At 47.8% G+C, this 8052-nt stretch overlaps 1 long non-coding RNA gene across 2 annotated transcripts in view; it reads left to right on the top strand.

Annotated features, from left to right (window-relative positions):
- Window positions 1-1396: 1396 nt before the first annotated feature.
- Window positions 1397-8052, top strand: part of LOC147880403 (uncharacterized) — a 28621-nt gene continuing 21965 nt past the window's right edge. The window contains exon 1 of one of the 2 annotated variants that reach the window (XR_015540583.1): window positions 1397-1455. This is a non-coding gene — a long non-coding RNA (uncharacterized LOC147880403). Of the gene's footprint in view, window positions 1476-8052 lie in introns of both variants that reach the window. The other variant, XR_015540584.1, reaches the window with a different exon arrangement.

Raw genomic sequence — 8052 nt, 5'->3', positions numbered from 1 at the left:
CGAGGAGAAGGACCATCTCCAAGTTTCACATTCCAAGTTGCAGGATGACTTCCATGGGCTACAAGCTGAAAATGCTACTCTCAAATCTCGATGTGATCATTACAAGTCTGGCTACCACAGATATAAATCCAAATACGAGGACATCCGCAACCTCATGGACACAGTTGAGGAAGAGGCACCAGCCCTGGAACATCAGCACACCCACCACACCCTCCCCCTCCCCCTCTTTGACCTTCATCCAGCAAGCAGCAGCTCCTGGATCTTTTAATTCGGCATTTCTTTTTGTGAGCTCTGTACATTTGGATTCTGCAGTTCTCATGTAAATAAAGGAATTTTGGAGTTGTATGGCCATGAGCCAGTTTTATTTCAATTTTACAGTTGTATGGCCATGAGCCAGTTTTATTTCAGTTTTACAGTTGTAAGGCCATGAGCCCTTTCTTTTCAGTTTTGGGGATGTCAGTCACAAGGTCACTTTCATATTTGTAATTTATACTTAACTTTCTCTCACATAGACCCTCAGTCATTCACCGGGACGGTGAATGATAGTGACGGGGGATCTGTTGTACTCAAAGTCTCTGGGACTCCCACCAAGAGTCACACCTGGGTCACATCATGGTCACCTCAGCAACATGCCAAGTTGTTAGACGTTGGTCATACCTAGTCGCATCGTGTTCACATATGTTCACATCTTGGTCACTCTGGAACAAACATGACTTGACATGACTTGGACATGACTTGACATGGACATAACTTGGACATGACTTGACATGACTTGGACATGACTTGGGTATGACGGAAGCAATACATGACTGAAGAGTGCCAAACCTCAACCTCGACCCACCATGGTCAAAGTTGATCAGAGGGAAGTACTGGCGCAATGGTACACGGGATACACCTGTTGCTGCACATGGGAAGCAGTCCAACTGGCACAATGGTGCACGGGGTACACCTGTTGGTGCACATGGGAAGCAGTCCAGTAGAGTGCACAGGCGCACAGGCGGTACTCGTTGGTGCACAGGGGAAGCAGTCCAACAGTTAAAAGGTATAGATGGTGCACCAACCCTCGCAACCAACTAGTGTCAGGAGTGCATGGAATAGACATGAGAACACATGGAGCACGGGATTCACTGACCCATAACAGGCTGGAGTGTTGCGGAAGCCATCAAGGGCAGAGCGGCCCACAAACGGTGGAATGGCTAAGGATGGCTAAGGATGCAAGAAGACATCCAATAGGAAGAAGGAAAGGAGATTGGCAACGGGGGGTGGAGCAGAGGAGGAGAAGGTGAAGAGGGGCAGGGGCGGGAGGTGTGAGTGAAGGAGTGAGAGGCTAGAGTCAAGAGCTCGCCTCGTGTGTATCTTCTCCGGGTGTATCAGTCATCAGGAACTCCACAGTGCAATTCAAGGAGCCATAGCTCAATGCAAGCAGTTGCAGAATGCCAAATGAGCAACTACAACGTAAGGTCAAAACCGACAATGTGAGAATTTCTTACTTGCTACGCTCACGTATGCTACTCCCTATTGCTGCTCCTTCTCCTTCTCTTTCGACTGCTTCTTCTTCTCCCTCTCTCTCGACTGTTGCTCTCTTTCTTCCTCTTTTGGGAGTCTGTACTCTAGCTTGGTGCGTGCATTTGAATTCTCTCCTATAATTTCATTGTTGAGGCACGCCATAGATTCCAAACCCATAGAGTTGCCGCAGCTGCTCCATAGATTTCGCCGCTCCTAGATTCACCTTTGCATGGAGATGCCAAGTGGAGTGCCTTAGTGAGCGAGGAAGAGTTCTCCTCCATGTGCCATGTGGCTCCCCTCTCCTTTAGAGAGATTAGAGATTAGAGATTAGAGACAAGTGGAGTGCCTTAGTGAGCGAGGAAGATCTCCTCCATGCGCCACATGGCACCCCTGTCCTTTAGAGATATATAAGAGATTAGAGATTAGAGAAGATATAGAGATATAGAGAAGAGAAGAGATAGAGATATAGAGAAGGGGTAGAGGTGCATACGTAAGGGGTAGTAGTGCCTTAAGTTACTGCATGAGACCAAGCGGTAAGGAGGCGGGGTGCTTCTTAGTGAGTCTTCATCTTCATCTTCTTCTCAGAGGAGCAGAGCGAAGAGCTATGGCAACGCCAGCAGCAAGATGGAGCCTCCGAGTGTTGATTCTTGCCGCCTTCTGCGTCGCCATCTTCTACGTTGGTCGCCCGCTCTATTGGAAGCTCTCCGCCACCCTTCACGACATCTGGCAAAAGAATTACGATCCCCAGGTCATCAAAGAAGGTGCACCCTCATCCCCCCTAATTTTTTAAAATCTGCCTCAGGATCTATGACTATGAAGCCATTACCTGTTGGAAATGTTCTCAAGATCTGCGCTTCAAGCGGGGGCCCCCTATCACATATCTGTCGCGAGTTCTTATAATTTGTTCTTGCATATTATGACAAGATGAGCATCCATCCGAATAACGTTTGGGATCTCGTAAATGGGGTTTCTTTCTTAACAATGGAAGTTTCGATCTATTGGATGCAGTCTTCTTGACTTTGATCCAGATCGACGTTCTTCCTTTCATTGCGAGTGATGGTAGTGTTGTAGGGGTAAAGAGAGGGGCTGCGTCACGCGAGTGTGACAACGGAAAAAGTTTAGTAGGGAGTGAAGGGTCGAGTCCTAAAGGGAGTATCTACTAGCCCATGATGAGCATGCCTAGTACTTACCCACTACTATCAGAATATGCCTAACAAGGACTAGATCTGGTCTCTTCTTGCCGTCAGAACAAATACCTCTGCCCCAACAAATTTTTGTTTGAGACATTTACTAGTGATGGCAAATGGGAAAGAAGCACTCGACTTGTGTACAGTGTGCAATGCTTTGTGGCTAGAATACACTTTATACATGTTATCTCGTAGGCGTTGCAATTAATGAGTAACTCGGTATATGCCTTGTTTTGAACGGCCTTTCTATAAAGCCCATAATTTACTGGAGGATTGTAAACTTCTTGTCCCTCTCGTCAATCTCATAGGAAATTTGTACGTGCAGTCCCAGAGATGGGGGGACAGCTCCAACTAATACACCAAATCCTAACTTGTAATGAACAACTCTGCAGCCCGTGGCCATGCTGAGTTGCCACGCAGGCAGCCACGTCAGCAGCATGCCACGCAAGCGGGGGGGCCACACAGGCTTCCAGGACATGCAGGTGGACAGCAGGCAGGCACCACATCAGCGATGACATCAGCAGCCACGTGACAGTCGGTGGACACGACAGGTCGGTGCAGCAGCCTGTTACAGTCGGGCACAGCAGCCCCTCCAGTTGGCCATTCAGCATACACCTCAGAGAGCTCTAGCCTCAGCCAGCAGCAGCATTTGGGACCAGGATCAAGGCTGCAGCAGCCCAGCAGCCCCTTCCATCCCCTTCAGTTAGTCTACATCCGGTTCGGCAGTCCTTAGTTCTCTCTTTTGTAGTGAGGGATCTCCCTCCATACAGTACTTGTCTATTTACAGTTGTATTCAGCCCTCTGGGACAGACATTTGTTCATTCTTCATTTTCCCTCTCTGGAGGCCTGTTGTATTCTCTCCCTCTGGTTCTCTCACTCGCTCCACAGCTCCACTTGTGTTTTAAGCGCATCATTCTTTCAGTTCAGATAGTAGTGAGCAGGAGAGAGAGTGGGTTAGGCTATCTCCCTGTTACATTGGTATCAGAGCTTCAGTTTTTTTCTCTCCTGAGATAGGGAGGATCTGTTTAGGAACAGCCCCACTGTTTTATGGTACAAACGAAACCCAGAAAGGACACCATGAGTACAAGTGAGCAGTCCAAGACGAGTGGGGGGGAGGGATCAGTTTCCCAACCCCTACCACCAGAGAACGTTGCAGAAGCTCCAGTGTCTGCCATGATGACCATGATGCAGATGCAGTAACAACAATCAAAGAGTCTCTTCAACCGCATGGTTAAGCTCGAGGAAATGCGGGACAAGAGCAGGCCGCCAAAGAACGTGATAGAGTAGCTCGGGAGGCGAAAGAAGAACGCAGTCGGCAGGTTCAAGAGCCCAGGGAGCTTAGAGAGCATACCGCTCGGGAGGAAAAGGAAGAACAGGAGTGTAGTGCTCGGGAGGAGAATGAAGAACGGGACCAGCAGCTCCTCATTTCTCTACTCCGACCAAAAGGGAGAGAGTACAACCGCCTGTCAAACATTCTTTTCTTGGGAAGCTCAACTTCTTGGTACGATGGTAAGGAAGAACCTTTAGTGTTAATTTGTGGCTCAAGCAGTTTGAAAGCTACTTTTCAGTTGTGCCTACGAACGACGAGCGGTGCATCCTAGCATCCGTGCACTGTTTAGGCGAGGTGGTCACCTTGTGGCTCAAGTGGCAGAAGGACCACTATGATAGAGATGAGGAGGCGCCTCTTTATCGATGGACGGAATTTGTGAAAGTCCTCTGAGCACGGTTCCTACCACCCCGGTACTTGGACAGGGTTCATATTCAATTCTACGAGCTACGCCAGGCAGATACCGAGACAATAAATCATTACACCAAGTTCACTCAAGTGTTTGTACAATTGTAGTTGGAGGAAAGTCAGAAGCTGAGCAAGCTTCTCCATGGGATGCGTTTTGACATCCGGTGGTATGTACGCAATTTTCGGCCACGGGATTTTGAGTGTGCATATGAGCTTACTGAGCTCATGCACAAAGGTCAAGGGCACAAGCAAATCAATAGTAAGAAGACCCAGGATTCCATGTCAAGAGATGTTGGCAAGAAGTTCGGCAATGAGCAACATAAGCAAAATTGGAGGGCAAAGGACAACAATGGATATGGGGGGTGCTTGGATGCAGCAACTCGAGCTACCTACGTCAAAGAAAACCGATGCTTGCATTGTCATGTGTAGGGTCACATCAAGCAGGATTGCTCACACGTCAAGAAGCTCCAGGCAGGAGGCATGTCAAGTGGTTCTTCTACAGCTTTGACCCCCTCTCAGTGGTTATAGAGGAGATCGAAGATTAGCAGAAGGGGGAACCTTAGCGGTTTTCCACTATGTTTCAATTCCATGGCCAGATCGGCAACCAAAAAGTCCTCATTCTCACACATTTCGGATCATTTCCACCAAAGTTGCTCAGCGAGCTAGGTTGACTCTCACCCCCACAGATACCATTGCCTTGAATGGGGCATTCATGGACACCAGGTAGGGAGCAACATGGTGGCCGTAGGAGGAGCCACTTTGAAGATAACTGCGTGGGCAGATACTCTAACATTTAGGGTTGCACCGACTTAGGCAACGGACATCATATTGAGAGCCCAACGGTGGCACTTGTTCAAAGTTCGACTTGATGATACGGACCAGGCTTTGGACCCCAACATTCTAGACCACGGGTGTAAGTTTATTTCTTGGCTTAAGGACACATTGCCTCGCCCTTTGATTTTCTCAATCTAGATGGCACGAGAGATCCGTCGAGGAGGTAAGGCGTACATTGTTTATGTAAACTCAATCCGTATGGATACTCCAGTCAGGACCCTCGAACAAGAAGCTTTGCTTCAACAGTACCAGGACATTTTCTTCACATCGAGCCTTCCTCCAGCTCTACCTCTGAGTTGGCTAGAGGGCTGTCGTATTGAGCTTGTTTCTAGATCATCACCCCTCAGTAAGCACCCTTACTGGCTCAGCAAGATGCTAGAAGAGGAGCTTGAGCAACGGTTAGAGGAGTTGTGGAGTGGCTTTATACGCCCCAGAACTCACTGTACGTAGCTCCGATCTTCTTCGTCAAGAAGAAGGATAGCACATCTCAGATGTGTGGATTAGCACGCATGAATAAGCTGACCCATGCCGAGGATCGACTACATGTTGGAGTGCATAACTACATCTTGAAGCGCCTGAACGGGGCCAAGATGTTCTCACAGATTGATATGAAGAGTGGGTACTACCAGATTCATATTCACGAGCCATATATACAGAAGACGGCCTTTCGGACTGAGAAATCCCAGTATGAGTTCGTGGTGATACCCTTTGGTCTCACAAGGGCACCCGTGTCCTTCAACCGTATGATGTGCCAGGCTTTCAAACCTTTTATTGGTAAGAGTGCATTTGTGTTTTTAGAGGACATTTTGATTTTTTTGAAGGATCCCGCGCAGCATGTGAAGCATGTTCAGCAACGTCTTTAACTTTTGAAGGACAACCAGTTATACATCAACGCCAATAAAAGCGAGTTCTTTGGAAGAGGTACATTACTTGGTGTACATCATCACTCCGACAAGTTTTCGCCTGGACCCAACCAAGGTGAAAGATATCGTGGAGTGGGAGCTGCCTACCACAGCTCAGGAGGTTCGGATTTTTATGGGCACTTGCCAAGCATACAGGAAGCATATCAAGGACTTGGCGAAAATTGTAGTCCCCATCACTGACCTTTTACAAGGAGTCATCCATTACTTTTACTCCAGCAGCTATATCAGCCTTCGCCCAGCCGAAAAAGGTAGTTACCATGGCTCTATGCCTAGCATTGGCACAATAGAATCAACCCTTCGATGGCCGGACATGCCAATGATTATGCCATTGTGGCAGTCTTGGAACAGAATGGCCATCTAGGTGCATTTGAGGTCACAAGTTGATTCCCTAAAAAACGAGATACTGAGTATATGATAGAGTTGACAGAGTTATGTGTTGTCATCCGCCCTCAAGAACATGGAAATGTTTTTTATATGGCCAGGATTTCACAGTCTGCATGGATCATCATAAGCCATTCCTTGTTATCCTTCCTTGAGTGATTATGTTCTTTGAGGGAGATGGTTATCTTCATTTGTGAAGGTTTTCAATGGTTCTAAGGTTCTGTGAGATTTTTTCATGAGATTCTAGAGTGGCTTGAATATCTCTGCTCTTCTTTCTGTTCTATTCTCACAGTTAGATAGGACACTTTCAAGGTGTTGTGTTTTAGTCATTCTTCAAATGACTATTCAAGTCTAAGAAAATCACGGCTCCAACGTGCCATCTATAGAGAGCTCTAGCCAAAGCAACGACTTACACCTAGACCACCAAGCAAAAAAGGCGGACTGCATCGACCTTCCTACGGCTCACAACGAGCCGAGCCCAAGGCTGCAAGCATCTCAAAGGCAAAGCTACAACCCATGGACTATACAACTAAGCGGCGGCCTTCACAGTGTGCCACAATAAATTATCTCCAGGCTCCCGGTTTGGCAATGGTGCCTCAACCTCCCAGTCCACCATCCGCTTCCACGAGCCACTGTTGTAGACGAAGACACAAAAATTCCAACCAAGGTTTGGGCTCAACAACTAAGCTCTCAGCTTCACACTCTCTCCTTGACCTATAGCTTCAAACATGGCTCCTACACAGAAGCCCACTCAAGTACTTATGACTCCTTCATCAAGCTCTCAGACAATAGCAGCTAGCCCACCTCGCCAACTAGCCAACAAAATGACTCGTCCACAAACGGCCACACTCCAATGCTTGATGGCACGGCCTCTACTCCGATGCTCAGCCTCAACGTGTGACTGCTCCAAAATGCCTAAGCCATTGAACCTGCAAGGTAGCCACCCCCTTGTGGTGGCTTCAGGCCATGCTAGCGGCTTAGTGGTCAGACCGCTAGACCAGATGGAGCCAGGTTTTTTAGGAGTTTGTTGGCATGATCGAGTATCAGTGAGGATCTAAGCATGTCGTGGTAGATGCTCAATAGTGTAGGAGTTAGAGATGCGTAAGCAGTATCATACGAACCCCGATTTCTAGGTATATTGGTACAAAGTCATGCTTGATTACCGACCTGGCGACTATGCTATACATGATGGGTGGTTGTTCTTCAAAGGACGCATTTGTGTGTTGCCCCCATACCTTGCTATGATCCTTTATGATATGCACGGTTCCCCAACCGGCGGACACAGATGGGTTGAAGACACTCTCGATCTTTGGGTGGTTGTTCTTCAAAGGACGCATTTGTGTGTTGCCCCCATACCCTGCTATGATCCTTTATGATATGCACGATTCCCCAACCGGCGGACACAAATGGGTTGCAGACACTCTCGAGAAGATCGAGCACCAATTTTTCTGGACACATTTACACAATGATGTTCACCAGTATGTAT

The sequence above is a fragment of the Dipteris shenzhenensis genome, chromosome 32 (assembly GCF_047967505.1).
Source record: "Dipteris shenzhenensis isolate YYH24624 ecotype China chromosome 32, Dip_SZ_1.0, whole genome shotgun sequence".
Lineage (NCBI taxonomy): Eukaryota > Viridiplantae > Streptophyta > Polypodiopsida > Gleicheniales > Dipteridaceae > Dipteris > Dipteris shenzhenensis.
This window is presented reverse-complemented; position numbering and strand designations above follow the sequence as displayed.